The sequence below is a fragment of the Erithacus rubecula genome (assembly GCF_903797595.1).
Source record: "Erithacus rubecula genome assembly, chromosome: 4".
NCBI lineage: Eukaryota > Metazoa > Chordata > Aves > Passeriformes > Muscicapidae > Erithacus > Erithacus rubecula.
The window spans coordinates 33,513,936-33,530,642 of NC_136686.1; the positions used below are offsets into that span (position 1 = coordinate 33,513,936).

At 47.8% G+C, this 16,707-nt stretch overlaps 1 protein-coding gene across 3 annotated transcripts in view; it reads left to right on the forward strand.

Annotated features, from left to right (window-relative positions):
• The first annotated feature begins 1,334 nt into the window (after positions 1-1,334).
• ELFN2 (extracellular leucine rich repeat and fibronectin type III domain containing 2) overlaps positions 1,335-16,707 on the forward strand; it is a 74,109-nt gene continuing 58,736 nt past the window's right edge. Inside the window, exons 1-3 of one of the 3 annotated variants that reach the window (XM_079303552.1) lie at positions 1,335-5,082; positions 7,820-7,949; positions 14,830-14,940. The gene's annotated coding sequence lies outside the window, so the exon portion shown is untranslated. Of the gene's footprint in view, positions 5,083-7,385; positions 7,950-14,756; positions 14,941-16,707 lie in introns of those variants that run through there. The other 2 variants (XM_079303551.1, XM_079303553.1) reach the window with 2 other exon arrangements.

Genomic DNA, 16,707 nt, shown 5'->3' on the forward strand with positions numbered 1-16,707 from the left:
AGTCATGGTGCCCTGAGATCAGTGGTGGGGAGAACATGTATGGGGAGTGATGGGAGGATTGAGGGAACCCCTGGGGGAATGTGGCACAAGGGCAAGCAGAAATGATGATTGATTTGGAAAGGGCCTTTGACATGACACTTTGTCTGCCTTGCAAAGGGCTAGTGGGCAAAGGACTAGTAGGGTGGACCATCATGGGAAGGAAGACGGGAGAGATGTGGAAAGCAGAGGCTAAGCCAGCAGAGAAAGAGCTAGAATGGGAGTTTTTGTCATCCATAGCAAATTCCTTGTTCCTGAGCTCATCTCATTCTTTCTGCTCCTTTGTCACCACTTTGTAGGTCACCCTCAGCTATGGTGTGTTTGAGAACAAACTCAATGTCATTGAGCTCAGTGGCCCCTTCTCTCCTCAGGAGGATCCCTCAAGGTATGGGGCATGAGTGCTCTGGGTGTTGCTGCTGTGTGAGCCCTCAGACAACAGGCTGGGAGGGGGAGGCAGCCCCATGGGGTACAGGAGGGGTAGGGACAGAAACCTTTCAGTCACATGGCTTTATTGGTGAGGGGCACCCCAGCATTAAGCTGTTTGTGACCCCTTATAAACTTTGCAAACCTTTTTGGGTGAGTGGGAAGAAACGAAGCATTCAAAACATTTTATTTGGACAATGCCTAAGCCAAAAGTATTGCTGTTTATTTCCCATTTTGAGGCTGAACAAGCTAACCTTTTACCTCAGGGACAGGAACAGAAATGTTCTTTTAAACTCAGGAAAGGAAATTCTGCTTGTTTTTTCATTTCATGCTTTGCTGAGAAAACTGAAGGAGAAAAGAAAAAGGTTCACTTCAGGCTGACTGCAAACAAAACTGTTCTTTGATTTACCTTCTCCTCTTTGAGTGAACAAACCTAAAGTTGTTATTTGCAGAGCCTGAGTAGGAAGATCCTGGCTGGAGATAGCAGGGGTGGGAAACAGCTAGGTGGTAAAAAGAACATCAACAGAACCATGTAGCAGGGACTGGTGCAGTGCCCATCTCCCTGCCTGTGATCAGGGTGAGCTGTGGGCTTGGGCTCCATGGGCTAGAGGTGGATTTGGGTAACAGAGGGAGGCTTGCTGAGAAAAGACATCTTTGGGAATGCTGAGAAAAAAACACCAGTCCTGAGCTCTGTGGTGCAGGGTGGGTGTGTGATGTAGAATGGGGTATGAGGGAGAGATCTTGCATTTTCCAGCTGTGTGCTGGTGTAAAAGCTGTCCTCTGACCTTTGCTTTTTCCCCAGCAGGTTTCGGTCACTCCACTGCCACCTCTATCCTGACACCTCCTGGTGCCTGCAGGCTGTTGGCTGGTGATGCCTGAGCCTCAGCTACAGTGGATCCAGGTGCACCTGTTCACCTGTAGGGAGTGGGACACTGAAGAAGCTGGGTGCTCCCAAGTTCACCTTCACTGTGGTGGTCTTGGGGCTCTGTGGTGGCTTTCTTGGTCCTTGCTCAATACTGGTGACACAGGACAAGAGACAAGGTCTGATAGAAAGATGGATAAGATGGGCTGGACACATGAATGAGCTTCTCATTACTGGGATATGTGCAAGGGAAGGAGCCTTCTGAGCAGACTGAGGATCAGATATTGACATCTGGATAGAGATGAGGCCTTGCTGCTGCTGCTCTGTGCCCTGGCTGGACTAGAAGGGCCCTGTGTGTGTACCTGGTGCCCAGCTCCTCATGGGTGGCAGCATGTCATGGCTCCAGACTCTCTGAGCCGGGCCTCTTCCTCTGTATCTGTGCTTCCCCTACTGCCCACACTTCTCAGCCACACACTTGCTGAGTCTCTGCATAGTCAAAAGTCTGTGGAAATGGAAAATGTGACCATTTCTATGCTGAATGAATCCTGGAAAAGCTTAGTCCTTGCTCAACAGAAGGGAGATGGGCAGGAAGTACAGAGAATCAGGAATCCCCTGCTCTGCTGGGACAAAAGAGAGGGCATGGGGTAAGGAAGCCAGGAGGAAATTGAGTGAGATGGGGATGGTTCCTGCACTGAATGTTGAAGGTTTGATCTTGTATGGTGCTGCATTATTCCTCTCCTCTTACCTTCTTGATGTGGGGTCAGGATAATCTCTTGCTCTAATTACCAACCTGTCGTCTGAGATTAGACTCCAGCTCCTATCTGTGAGAAGAGACATAAAGGATTAGAACTGGCTGAAAGAGAGGAGAAAGGAAGAGATGGAGAAGGACTGCTCAGGAGCGGATTAGAGGTTACAGCTTTATCATCTTTTCTGTCCCCAACCAAAAAAATTAAGTCATGAAGGAATGGAAACAGCAAGGCAAAGAGCTTTTTATCTCTGTGGGTCTTTCCTCCAGCTGCTATTAGCAACTTTCTGACTTCCTGCTCTCCCTGCTGAGCACAACAGAGGGAAGGAGTGGACCAAATAGGTTACAAGCTTTCTGGCATGTTTGTGAAGGGTCCTTTTCTCAGTACAGTGCCTGGTGTGAAAGCTGGGCAGTGGTCCTTTCTAGGGAATGAACTTTGGCATAATTTTGTCCTTGCACATACAGTTAAGTGGCTGGGGGGGGGGGGTGTGTTGCAGGGAAAGCTGGAAGGCAAAGAGGCTGTTTCAAATGGCAGGTGGTGCCACAAACAGGAATTTTTTCTTTAAAGAGCATTTAAAAACGGACTGCTGGGATCTGTGAGAGATCCTGTAATCTCCAGATGAAAGGACAAATGCCCTTTCTCTAAAGAGCTGCTCAGCTTTGTTGCTGCTGATGTGACTAAGCCTGCTGCTGGTGGGCTGGAAGAGCCAAAGGCTACTGTCACTGTGGCTTTGCTGTTTTGAAAACTGGCCACTCTGTCACCTCCTTCCACCCCCAAGCACCAGCATCTCCTACACAGTGCACACAAAGTTTAAAGGAAAGGCGTCAGAAAGACCTTCAGCCTCTTCAAAGGAGGATGTAAAAAGGAACAAGCACTTTAATTTCTGAGAAAAACAGAAGGCAGGAGCTTGTAGAGCTGTTTTCCAACATGGCCACTCTTACTGGCATTTAATCAGCTTGTGTAGCAGCACACAGCCTTGCTTTCTTCTGTTGCCACCAAGGCCTTTGAAGTAGAAGTTCATCCTAAGCAGGCACAGGAGTGAGCTGATGCCAGTGAGCATTCCTTGAGCTGTGGAAAGTCCTTGGCTCACACAGTCAGCCAAGAATCCACGTGGCACAAAACAGAGACACAGCTACTGGAAGAGGGATGCAGCACCAAGAAGTCCTGCCCCACAGGAGTAGTGGCTGGGTTTGAACACAACCAGAAGGTGAAATAAGGTTTTGTGAGAAGGAATGAGTCTTCAAGAGAAATCTACACTACCTGGATACGTCATTTTTCCCCATTCAGATTTTCAGCTGATGTTAATAGAGACTTTGAGTTAAAAAGCTGGTCCTGTCTGTAGATGTCCTGGTGACAATCAGAGCAAAATGCCATTCAGGTGAGGAAACTGGTACAGCAGCTTCACTTCCCAGGGGTAAAAGCAAAGCAGAGAAACTGAAAGTTTGCTTTGGATCCTGGCTTCAGCTGGTCTGAATTGACCTGGTGCCTTTTGCATGGCTGAAGATCAGATGTTTAATGGGTTGAATCCTTGAGTGGCTGCATGGGGACCTGTTTAAGACTGGATTTCATTGCTGGAGCAGTTAAGTGCCACTTCTGTGGAAAATGTCTTGTCACATAAGGAAACAGAACAGATGAGAAGATGTCTGGGGCAGGGCATCTCTTGGGCCACAGAGAAATGAATGACAGAAAAGTCCTGCTATGCCTGTGACGACAATACACTGGAAAGAAAATAGCTTCGACAAAAGAAACCAGGTTTTCTCTAAGAACAGAGAGACAGCTTAATGGGACATTCACCACATGAAATCTGATCAACGTTCAAACATGAGTTAAAATTAGTTTCAGGAATGGTTCCTGCCCCTGGGGCTTGCTGTCAGATGTTGTGGTTTTACAGTCTCATTTTCCTAGTTTATTAAAATGTTTAGCTGCTTGGGAAAATGAGAAACAATCTCATGTGAAACTTTTCAGGGGGCTGTCTGTTTTTATTCTCTTTCTCTTGATGTAACAAAGATTTTGGAAAGGTTCCGCTGGGGCTATTAAATTTGTATTTTCTTTTTTGTTTTGTTTTTTTTTTTTATATCTCTTCCTTTCTCTAGCTCACACTTCCTTTTCTCATTGCAGGGAAAAAAAAAGCCCTCTCCCAAGAACGAAAAGGAGTAGAGACATGGTCTTTATATTTTACTGGGAAAAATGGGGTCAAGGGTGTTGGCATGACCCTGCTGTTGTACAACATTAAGTGTAGTTCAAGGTTTCAAGTACAGACACCTCTGCCTGCCCAACACCATAGCAACCAGCACTATTAATGATGTTTAAACTGTATACTGAAAATTCAGAAAAAGGAGAAGGAGGGGGAAAAAAAAGCAGTTACAGTATTTGAAATGTAAAATATTAAGTAAGGCTTTCATGTTAACAATATCTTTTTTTTTCACTTTCCCCTTAGCGTGAAGAATTTTTATAAGAAAAGCCCTATTTGACAGTGCAAAAAAAAAAAATGCTAATGACTGTCCTTTCTTTAGGGGGAAAGAAGTTAGTTGAAATAGGTGGGAAACTGCAGTTGTTGCTAAAGACTTGAAGGGGTGGGAGAAGAATAGCAGCACTATACAGTGGATCTGTCTCTGGTGCCAACTCCTCTTAACAGCTCTGCTGCCGAAGGAAAACAGATTCTTGAGACACTGTGGGATTTGCCCAACTTGTACCCAGACTGCAGCCTTCAGCTGTCTCCCCAGGCTTCTTGCTAAGGAGGAAGCCTTCAAAAGGCAAGTGGTTTATCAGACAGAAGTCAAAGGATGAGAAATAGGAACAGGAAGAAAGGAGATTGGAGGGAAAGAAACCACCAAGTGAGCCTTTGGAGGAGCATGTGAATTTAGCAGTGCAATGAAATAGCTGCTTGAGCAAGAGCAGGAAAGGGAGTGTTGCCTGGCCCCCCAGCTCTGGATTTTTTTTGGTCATCAGGGCAACTGCAGCTCACTGATGCCACTGAGGATACCAGCCTGTGAGACAGAGTGCACCTTGGAAGAGGTGAGATCAGTTTGGATGGCCCTGAACCTCTTCTATTTTTAATAACACTCCAGATAAGTCAGTGGCTTTTCATCAGTGTTGCAACAGATTTAGCTTCTTAATTTACTTCTGCCCTTGCTTACAATGCAGGCTTTTCAGACAGTCCAGAGTGGGATCAGCAGCTCTTTTAATTAATTTGTTAAATTTGTCTTCAGTCTCTGAAAAACCCAGCTTGACAGCTGGCTCTACACACTTCTGGGATGGATGCAAAGCTGAAGGAGGGTGGGTGACTATTCCATTCAGTAATTGCATGGTCACAGGGAGGCATGGACCATCCTTACACTTTTCCTTGAGGAACCTGCTTGCAGTTGGAATCTCAGACTGACTGGAGTTTTCTCCTCTGCCAAATAATGCTCATCATGTGGTTCCACTGAAGAGGATGCAATGTTGTGCCATAGACATAAGCAAGGCCAGGAAGAAGAGCAGCATCATAAATGTTCAAGTAACTGTGCCTGTTCTCACCAGCTGATGCAGGAATTTTTCCTGTCGACTTTCTGCCTAAATACCTGGGAGGTTACAGGAGTGCAGAAATGAGCTGTTGTTGCTCAGAGGGCATTACCTCTTAAGGCTGTTCCTTGACAGCCTGAGATTTTTTCCCCTTCCTATTTGATCCAGCTTGGACTCCCAAGAAAGCTGGGAACTTATCTCTCTCCCTGTTTGAACTGTAAGTGATTAATTACATACCCCAAGAATGGGCTCCTTGCCTATCTCTTGTGTTTAAATTGCCTTCCAGGATTTTGCAAGGCTAAGGAGCCTCTTCCGATTTTACTGCTGACTGTGCCTTGGTTAAGCCTCTCTTGGTTTTGTTGGGAGCTGCATCTGATCCGTAGTGAACTTTAAGAACAAATTAAACAGGATTTGCTGGCCCTGACCCTTCTGCCACTGCTTGAAAACAAGACAGTGTTGATTTTAGCAGTGTAGGAAAAAGAAGTATGGTGAAGCAGAGCATTTGGATGGAGAGAGGTGCTGCTATTCTGAAGCCTTGCTTTCCCCATCCCAGCCCCAGAAGTGGGGCACAGAGAGAATCTGCAGCTGTGCCTTTGGCCACGTTGTATCAGATGGAGGATATGCTATGAAATATCCAGCAATTGCACTGGCAGAGAATCCAGCAGCCCTGATTCAGAGCCAAGGCAAGCTTGTACTTCATGCTGGACAGGGTGCCGACTCTGAATTACTTAGAAGCAGAGACAGGGTGAGGCAGGAGGAGAGGGCTTACAGGATCGATGAGGCAGTATTGTCATGTTTTAGCAGGGAGAAGATGATTTTTGGGCCAGGGAAGGGCAGAGTTCAGGAGCAGAGTTCAGGAACAGAATTTCCTTTCAACCCAGGAATACCATGAAGATCTGAGGGATGTTTGGTATAACCACATGTGAAAGGAGAGGTGAGGCATGAAGCAAGTGATTTAGATAAGAGAAAGAAAAAAAACTACATCCCTTTCATGGCTGTGCTGGCAAATAATGAATGGTGGTCTGATGACCAGTACCTTGGGGCTTAGGGGTTAAAAAAAAGGGAAAGCCAGAAGGGAAAAGTAAAGGACTGTCTTCCCTTCTCCACACACTCATTACTGGCTGGTGGTTTCTCACTCATCAGTCTCCCAGTAGCATAGGAGGAGATATGGGGCTGGCAAAGAGCATCAGCTTCTACTCTGTGCTACATCTTCTGCCTGAGCATACCCCATGTAACTCAGCTTCCATGAATACTGGGAGAAGCAGCAGGCTGGGACAATGAGCAGGTTGGATGTGCTGACAAGAGTCTGTCCCTTCCACACTGCCCCACCTTTCCCACATCACCATCAGCTTTAGCTGGAATGAGGCTGACTGCAGAAGCTGGCCAAGCTCTCTGCTTGCCATGGTGTTTTTTCTGCAGGGGAGAAGCCCCTCTCTGGGCTGTCTGACAGGCTTGTTTCCCAAAGGCATGGCATGGGGTGCAGACAGAGGCTTGGTGCAGCTGGTAGCGAGAGCAGGGCCCCCCCACACCCTCTCCCTTCTCCCTGGCATTCAGCTGTATTGGACGGTGTCTGTTTTTAGCAAAAGTCGCAGATTCAACAGCTGAGCTGATTTTCCAAAGGGACATATAAAACAAACAGCCTGCCATCTGCTCTATTGTCCTGGAATAGCGGCTTTGGAGAGTGGGGGAGAGGGAAGGAGGAGAATGAGAGGAATGAGAAAGGGACTGGGGGGAAGAGGGTGGGAAGGAGTGGGAGCAGAAGAGAGGAGAAGGCAGAAAGGGGAAGCAGGGAGGTCGTGGCAGGGAGGGGAGGCTGAAGGAAGAAAGAGAAAGAAGGACAAACAAAAAGGGAAGCTGTGTGGAAGTGGGGATTTGTTGAGGGAAGAGGCCCAGAGACAGGCATGGGGGCTTGTTTGGGATCACCCTGGCTGGATTCCTCAGCCCTATGAGCCACCAGAGGCAGGCACTCTGAGCATTCCTGTCCTTGCTGAGCCAGAGTCTGACTGCAAAATAAACTAACTGGACATGATGGCCTGGATAATCCCTTCCACCCACTCAGCCCTGCCTGCTGCACACCCCCACCTCTGCGCTGACTTTTATTGAGTGCCGCAGGGCAGGGATTGAACTCCAGGTTTGGCAGCAGAGTAAATAACAGCAACATTGGTTTCTCTGGCCCAGGAGGGAGGAGGGCTGGTTTTAATCAAAGGTAAATAACAGTCAGTATTGTCTGACCCTTAATCCAATTTCCTAGAACTGGAGAATAATGTTCCAACTTAAACATGTGGCACTGGCCCACCAGAGGGGGATGGCTACTCAACCAGCAAGCTACTGGGCACAGGACAGCCGAGGAGAGCAGAGCTGGGAGAGATGCCACAGGGCAGGTAATTTATCCTAGCTAAACTGGGCTCTGCTGTTCCATTCAGATTCTTCCTGGTTTGTTTTTCTGGTTTCAGTCTTCCCAAAAGATGGGGCTGGGCTTGCTGACAGGCAGCACAGCTTCATGTAATGTGGGCTCAGTTGATTAAAAGCTCCCTGATTTCCTTGGTTCACAGGAGAACTGGGACCCAGCTGATGCCCTGCATCTGCATGCTTGGAGGTCATTTTGCCTCTTCTGGTGATCTGGAGAAAGGTGTTTATAGAATCATGCTTGCTGTTACATGAACATATCATAAATCCTGTTTGTGCCATATCAAGTTTCTGCTACACATGACATATAAGCAAGATTTCAGTGTTGGAAAAAAGTGTTTGTGTTGTTATTAGTTTGATAGGACAATGATCTGTGTGACTGGAAACTGCACTCTGACTTGGTCACATATTAGAATCATAGAGAGTTAGAGAGGTGCTGTTATTCAGCTATCAGGAGATTATCTAATCCTGCAGCAAGGTCAGCTGCATTATACCCCTTCCATCAGATGTTTGTCCAGGTGGCTCTTAAAATGCATTGTTCTGGTCCAGACTATTGGTGCTGGAATCAAAAACCCAGTTTCTGATAGTAAAGCACTTATACCTGGTTGATCTTGAAAAGACAGGTTTGTTCTTCAATGCTGTGCCAACACCTTTTGTAGATGCCCACTGAGCAGCTCTGTCAGGGTCCTAGACACTGCTTCCTCCTCTGTGAGGCAGCTGATTTGCAATTCTCTAGAGCAAAAATGGGCTGGTATGGCCAGGATGTTTGGGAAGAGGCAGAGACACATCCTAAAGCTGAGGGTGGAGGAGGCCAAGCTCCATTCCAGCCCTTTCCTCTTTCAAAAAGACTTGGCATTCTGCAGTCACAGCTCAAACTGCTGTGTGGACAGGGCAGCTGTCCACCTGTGGGTGGACTGTGGTTTTAAGACCTGTTTTCAGACTAAGCCTTTTGTAAACATCAAGGCTATGGAGTGAAACCTCCCCACCAAAAGCTCCCTGATGGCAAGCACAGCCCAAGACACACTGCACTTTTGTGACTGCCAGTTCCTGGTCGTATCATCTGGATGGATCAGGTGCAGGTGGGATAGCTGTGAATTCATCATCACATCTCTATGACAGCAGCAAGAGGGACACAGGGCATAGGCTAGTTCAAGGAGGAGTGAGGCCTGTTCTCCACAGGATGTCAAATCCATACAATGGCCTGTCCAGACAGGTCAGAAATGCAGCTCCAGAGGTGCCTTATGCTCATTCACTTCCCCAGCCAAAAAGTGCATACACTTTACTGCTGGTCATCCAGTCCTGCCCTGAGAAATCCAAGCCCCACTGCTGGAAATGCTGGTAGGAGACAGGAATGGGGAAAATATATTTTATTTGTAGCTGACTGTGTGTTTCTTTCCCCTCTGCTCAGCTCGCTCTGGAAAGCACACTGCTTTTGTCTGCCTGCAGTCCCCAGGCAGAAAAATTCTCCGTTCCCTCTGGGTGGGGAAGGGGCTGGAGAAGGAGAGCGGGCTGGGTCTGGAGGCGCCGGGCTCTGGTCAGCACCCTGGACAGGGACGGACCCACCGCTCCTGCTCGCCCTTGCCCTTCATTGCCTTGCCTTGCCTTTTTTCTTTCTTTCCCTTGCCTTGCCTTTTTTCTTTCTTTCCCTTGCCTTCCCTTCTCTTCGCCTTGGTCCAGGCCGATGGGCAGCCTGGAATGGGCAGCCTCCTGGTGTGGCACGACCCTGCTTTGCCTTGCAACCTGCACCAGCACGTTTTTTCTCTTGCCTGACAGCAAATAGTGCTGTCACTGTATGCGCAGCTGCTCTGAAGCTGTGGCTTAGATCTGGGTTATTTTTGCAGATAAATCCTCTTTTCTATCAGATTTGACATCAGGCAATCCCTCCAGATCCCTCCCTTTCTCCCTATCTGACTCCCCCCTTCCCTTCCATGCCCTGTGTTCTCTTTCCTTGCATCTGTGCTCTTCCCTCTATATGGCTCCCTCCTCTTTTCTTTCCCTATAGCTAGGTCTCTGTGAATATAATTTTATCTTCTCACTTTCTGCTGTTCTGCATCTTCACATTGCTCTTTGTGCTTTCCCTGCTCTCAAATGTGTGCATTTTTTCTGCTTTCCTTTTTATATATCTTTTTATATCTCTTTTTCTCATTCACTCTCCTGGCTGTTTCTCTGTGGTTATTTTCACAGTGCTGTGAGTTTCTCTGAGAACCCACAGTGCCCTGGAGTGTGAAATACCTGGAGTATTCTTGTTTTCTTGGAACCCTGGTATGGCTGATGGAGTTTGGCATCCTCAGCTGGGGAGATAACTATTTCACACACAGCCCCATGCCTTCCATGTGGTCTAAGGAGGAACTTCCAGGGTAATGAAGGCATGAAGCATTCACAGAAAGGAATTAAAGCAGTCTGGGAGACAGTAGAAGTCACTGAGTAATGGATGGGTGGATTGGGTAGAGCTCTGATAAAAAGCATTTCCTTTATCTCAGAAGACTTCTGGTCTTTGTTTCCCACATGGTCTGTGCCAACACAGAACAACCAGGCTTGGAATGGGGCAGAAGGCCATGGAGACCTTGAGGGAAAGAAGCTTGCAGAGCTTTGTAGTCAGGGCTTGTTCCAGGACTTCAGCATGGATTTCTATCTCTCAGCTCTTCTCCTGGAAATCCAGTTTTGATGGCACAGGAATCATCACAGGCTTCTTTCCCCCTGGGAGGTTTGCAAAGCCTGAATGTCCCTGAAGCTGTTCCCCAACACTGCTGCAGGACACCAGGAAAGAGTATTGACTTACCTGGTAGGAACTGGTACTAGTGGGTGAGAAAACAGGCTGAAGGCTTCTGTGCTACTTGGAAGTGATCCAGTGTGGGATGATGGGATCTCAATTTCAGTTGCAGCAAATCATTTCCATTCAGAGGAGCCCAGAGAACTCCCAGCCTGACACCACTTTGGTTGGGATTTAGCCAGGGGACCATGGAGAATGGGATCCATGCCAACAGTTTAGGGATCTAAATTTGTCTGGTGAGGAGAAAGGAAGGAGGTCTTGGCTACCTTTCACTTTTTTTGGTGCTTTTTAAAAATGGGAGCCCTTGTGGCAGTACCAGGCCCATCCAGTGACAGATAAATGGACTGCAGATGGAGATTGAGTAGATGGATCTGGAAGAATAGCAGTTGTGTTCCACCTTGCTTGCTCAACAAGCCATGGCATGGCATCCAAAAGAGCCCACAAAGTGCTTGGAAGAGGCAATGGATTTTCTGTCAGATTGTAGTTGTCCTCTGTAAAATGACATTTACATTTTTACCAGGCAAAGTAGTTTTCCTGCCCTGCAATTCTTCCAGCACTTTGGGTTAATAGGAGCAGAGGTTGGCTCCTCATTGTCTGTGGCTCGACATTTAGATGACTATCAGACAAGGAGAGAGGGCAGTGGTTTCAGCAGTGCTTAATGAAAAGCTGAGGGAAAGGGAAGTTTTTACTTCACCTTGGATGCTGTCAGCTTATTTTTGACATTACTCTAATGAAGGCCAGGAAAGAATGGTCTCCACTCATAGCTCCCTCCCTGGCAGAGACCTGCCATGTATGGCATTTCAAGACCACAAGCAGTCCCAGTGAGGGTGGCAACACTTTGTGTTAGTCCCATGATAAAGTCTTTTGATATACTGTATATCTAAGCAATTTCAGTGTTTTCTTCCAGTGCAGGACACAGCACTGTTCCCCTTGATGAGGCTGCAGGACACCTGTTTTTCTCCTTTAGAAAACCTTCCTTCCACTGCATAGGATTTTTTTGCTATCACTGTTTTGCAATATTTATAAAGGGCAGTTCCTGATGGAAATGCTTGCAGGGCTTAGCTGCCTACCCATGGCATGTGGGAGGAAATTTCTCCTCAGGGATTCTCCTCCAGGGCTCCTCCGGGACTCCACTCTGTTAAGGCCTGCTGGTACTGGCATGTTCAGCACCTCACTGCATCTCTCCCTCAGAGGCCCCCAAATATCTCAACAAACACCCCCAGATCCAAACTCAAGTCATCTTCCCGGACAACTAGTCTCCATTACCTCTTTCCAACTCACAACTACCCTGAATAGTAACTAGACCTGGTATTCAGCATTTCTGCAGCCCTTGAGCTTGGAAGGAGGCTGAGAAGAGCACTTCTAATTAGCTCACCCCATATGTGTCAGGTGACTGTGATCCCTGCTTGAATGGCTTATGTGCTGAAGTGCAGAGTGACCAGCTCCACAGAGGGACCCCAGCTCCTTGGATTGTAATCCCACTCTCTTCTTTTCTCCACTCCTGAGAGCAACTGAATGTCACATTTTGAGTCCCAGAGCCCAGAGACAGCATGCCAGGTTTTCTGCTGGTTTAAATCAGCATTGACCCACAGGACTTCAGGACAACTCCGTGTACTCAGTCTTGGGAGCTTTCTTAGCATAAATCAGGAATCCACAGGTGGGTCCAAATCTAGATGTCCTGGGTCCAGGCAGAATGATTCCAGTCTTCCCTGCCAGTTTCACTCTGGAAGATTGGGATAGTCAAAACACTGTGAGTCATCTAGGGGAGCTCTGCAAGAAAATCTGGCATGAGGAATAAGAGAATAAGATGCATGCACATCCTAGTGTGATGGAAGATCCCAATCACCTGGAACAGGCAAATGGTCAGGATGTTTTGCCCCAGCTCTGTGGAGACTCATTCACAGGGTCAACCATTTGAATGGCCTAAAAGGGAGAGAGAATGCTCTTCCTCTGCCCCTTTCACCATAACTTTCATTTTCTTGCTTCTTGGAGCTAAGGAGGAATGGATGGAATTTTTCTTCCATGGAATGGAGTACATCCCAAAGGTCACTGGGAGTGTCTGCCCCATCTCTGCTGTAGCACTCGGTGAGCAGGAGAGCAATTGCTGACTTCAGTCGTTCCTGTCCCTGCCCCCACCACGCCGGCTCCTCTGTTGCCCCTGGGCTGGCTCGTGTGGCCGCTGGAGTGGTGCCCACCATGGCAGGGATGTCGGGGCATGGAGGGGACAAGCCGAGACCCAGCTGTCCAGGGCTGCTGGGGGATGTGCAAGGCTTGGACAGGCCAGATCGTCCGGGAATGGGGCCAGCAGAGGGCACTCCGATACCACCGCTCACCCACCCGACCGAGCCCTCCGGTGGGGAACGGGGCACCCCCAAAACCCTGCAGCACTCAGGGGCTTTGCTCTGGCTGAAGGAGGCGGTGATGATGGAGTGCAGCCGTGTTTTCACCACTGCAGGAAGGGAAAAGGAAAAATGGGTGAGGAGGATGCAAGGGAGAGATGTTCTATGAATCTCCCATGTCTGTCTCCATCAGCTCACTCGGACACACATGGATGGGGGATACAGTAGGCACAGCCTAGGGCTTTCCCCGCCATGGCAGTGGGTGCGGCATGACTCTGGCACAGGGCAGCTGAGTGAAAGGGCTATCTTTCACTCCCTGGAGCCTCAGGCTCAATAGTAGGACCCCTCAGTCCCCTTCCTTTCCCAGCTGCCTGTCCTGGTGATGTCCCTGTCACTGTGATAGACCAGCTCTGAGCACATCCCAGCCATCCTCCCCCTGCAGACAGTGTCAGCAGGACTGACTCGCAGGTGGGAAATGGTCAAGGCTGGTCCTTTGGCAAGTGAGAGCACTGCCAAATGGAGAAGACAGGAGCCATTTCAGCACTGCTGCTCATGGCATCGGGTGGCCATGGCCATGGAGAGGAGCCCTGATGGGTTGAGATACCCTTGTGAGAGGTGCCTGGCAGCAGACTCTTCTGGAGAAGTGTTTTGCACAGCAAAACCTTTCAGGAGACTTGCTGGCAAACCTCTCAGGAAGCCGAGGATCACTGCAGTGAGCCCTCTCCTGTCTCCTCATCACCTGGAAGCAGCTCTAGGACTGCCACACGCCAGTGCAGAGGAATTGCTCGAGCTGTGCTCACGGCAGAGGTGAACAGTGAGATGCTTCACAGACATCACTGGGCTGCAGCCACAAAGGCAGAGGTGCCAGAGCTGGCCTCCTGCTTCTGCCCAGGGTCTGGATACCTTCCCCATCATAAAGTCAGCATGGCAGCTACACGGGAAACTGGGATTCCCTAGAGTTCTGGGGCATTGGGGGTCTCCCTGTCTCCTCTGCAGAAATGGCAGGAGCAGAGCACCTTCCTACGTGCTCTGAGAGCCTGAGTGCCTTGTGGTTTTGCTGCAATAAATCTGGAGCAGCTATAAATCTGGAGCAGCTGGCTTAAGTTCCTCCAGGGTTCAGAAGAAAACACATCCAGCCTGATGTGTTTTGTTTGCCCACTCACTGTGTTTCTAATTGGAATGTTTGTAGCTTGGAAAATTGCTCTTCAGACTACAGTACCCACAGTCCTTCACTGGCAAATTGGCACAGCCTTTTTGGGCAAAGCAAGACCAAGACCTGGGGCTTTTCTTACCTGAACCATGCAGGTGGCTGGAGGTCTTCAGTCAGGCCCAGCTGACCAGCAGGTGCACCTACTCACTGTGAAAAGACTGGTGAGATCAGTGAGTGAGAAATGTGCTGTGGTTCCCACCCTCCCTCAGAGGCCATTTCCAGACCCTGATCCTAGCAAGCTGTGTCTTCTATTTCTCCTCCATTTCTGCACTGCCCTGTCCAGATTTTTTTTTCTAAGTGAACCCTGAAGTCCAGTTTGTGAGAGCTCACAAGACAGAAACAACAAGCATAATGAACCATATTTAAAATGATATTTTTTCTGCCTTTGGAGTTTGGTTAATTTATAATCTATAAAAGTCTCTGCATAATTGTATCTTGATTAAAATGGTATAATTAGGTGCTCTGGATCTCTTTCCCCTTTCCCTAAGATTATTTCTGTCTAATTGCTTTAATCTGTGTTTTCATGCACCCACTAGAAAATCAAAGCATGCTCCCATGAGGATGCGGGTGAGAGTGAATAAAGCTGACGACTCATTAAGTGCAGCAGAGAGAGGAAACAGCATCTAAATCACCACTACATTAACAAGGTAAAATAAAAAACCAAACTGAATAACTAACAAAAAAAGGAGGATTAAAAAAAAAAAAAAAACAAAACAAAACAACCCGACACATATTTTATTGTTAATTAAGAACGTACTGAATAGAAAATTGTGTATTGTTAAAACAAGCTTCCTCCATTGTTGAAGGAGAGCAAAAGGTCTGGCAATTTTAATTCTCCAGTTCTGGAGGTGTTTTGTGAAGGGACAGAATAAAGTTCACTGAGCAAAGGTTGGAAGACCCGGATAGGAAGGGCATCATTCCAATACAGTGGTTTAATAGCAGTGCCACAATTATTCTCAGTTTAAGTGAGAACTGGATTGGACTCCAGGGAGAAAGGTAATGACTGGCTGACTGCATTGCTGGGGGGGGGCTTGGCAAATCCCTCAAGGGTTGATGAAGTCAAATCACTGTCCTAAGACCAGAACAGCTTCACCTCTCCCTTCCAAGTGATTTTCTGTCTTATAATCAATGATGATCAGGTACAGACCCTGCCAACTAGTTCCAGTAATCTACAAACAGCTCACTTACTTCCCTCAAAGTGAGAAGTCAGGCAAGCAAGATACTTTAAAAAATATTCTGGCTGGATATATGGTTTATTAACAAATGCTTTAGTCTCTTGAGAAGACCAAGGTAGTGCTGTCCTCTGGTCTTCTGTTGCAGGGGAGGACTAACTGTGCTGTGCCATTTGCCCAGCTCAGGTGCAATTCCCACCCATTGCAGTGAAGAGAGGCCGATTTGTGCCCCAGATGTGGCAGAAGAACTTTGTCACCCAGCTGTGCACAGCACTGCTTGCTTTCAGCAGTGCATGGCAGCCCAGACAGGCACTGTACTGGTGCAGCCACTCTCTTCTGGGACCTGGAGCTCTGCACTTTGTGGCACAGTTGTGGTTGGTGATCCAGCTGCCCAAGACATGGATGACTTCAATAATTTCCTGCATGGCAGCTGACAGGATAATTCTGAAAAAGAAAGAAGGATCAGCTGCTTTCAGCCCTTGAGTTCAAGAACAGCATAATCTAATTAAGTGGAGACCACTATCAAATTACCAGTTCTCTTTTAACGTAGCCATTTTAAGTGGTTTGGTGTATTTATAGCAGGCCAGTTAGGGAGGGCTTTTCTCCCTTGAGGTTGTACTTGTATGTAAGGGAGAGATGTGTAATGTTAAGGCTTCTGCTTTGAATTACTTCTCATCCCTAGCCTAGAAAACATTTTGCTCAAGGTTTAAGACACCAAAATCTGATCCCAGCTAGTCTCTTCCTATGCCCATGACTGGAATGTCTGTCTGGCCTGTTCCTGAATCTTGCTGCAAGCCAGCAACCCAGAAGTTTCCTTTGGGGATTAAGCTTTCCTTAAAGCAAATCCTTGTGCATCTATCTTGGGTCAGTCACAGCCTTGAAAGGGCGAGAGGAGAGGCAGGTTTGCTATGGTCAGGAGTCAGCAGCCTTTTCCTGCTGAACTTTGACGGGATTGGCATGGACCTGTCACCAGTCATTAGAGAGTGAGTGGAGAAGCTCTGGGCCCCACAGCCCAGTGCATTGCTAGTTGATGGAGTGGCCCCAATTTGTCTTCCCCTGATTAGTGTCTCTGACAGCCTGCAGCCCTCTCTCCCTGTAATTCCATCTCTGGGGGAGCTCCTGTGTGGCAGGATCTGTGTCAGATGATCCCCCAGGCTCGCAGGAGGGAGGAGATGGAAAATGCTCGTTAGGAGTTGTTTCCATGCATAACAACAGTAATAATCCTCAGCCTTTTATCTAAAG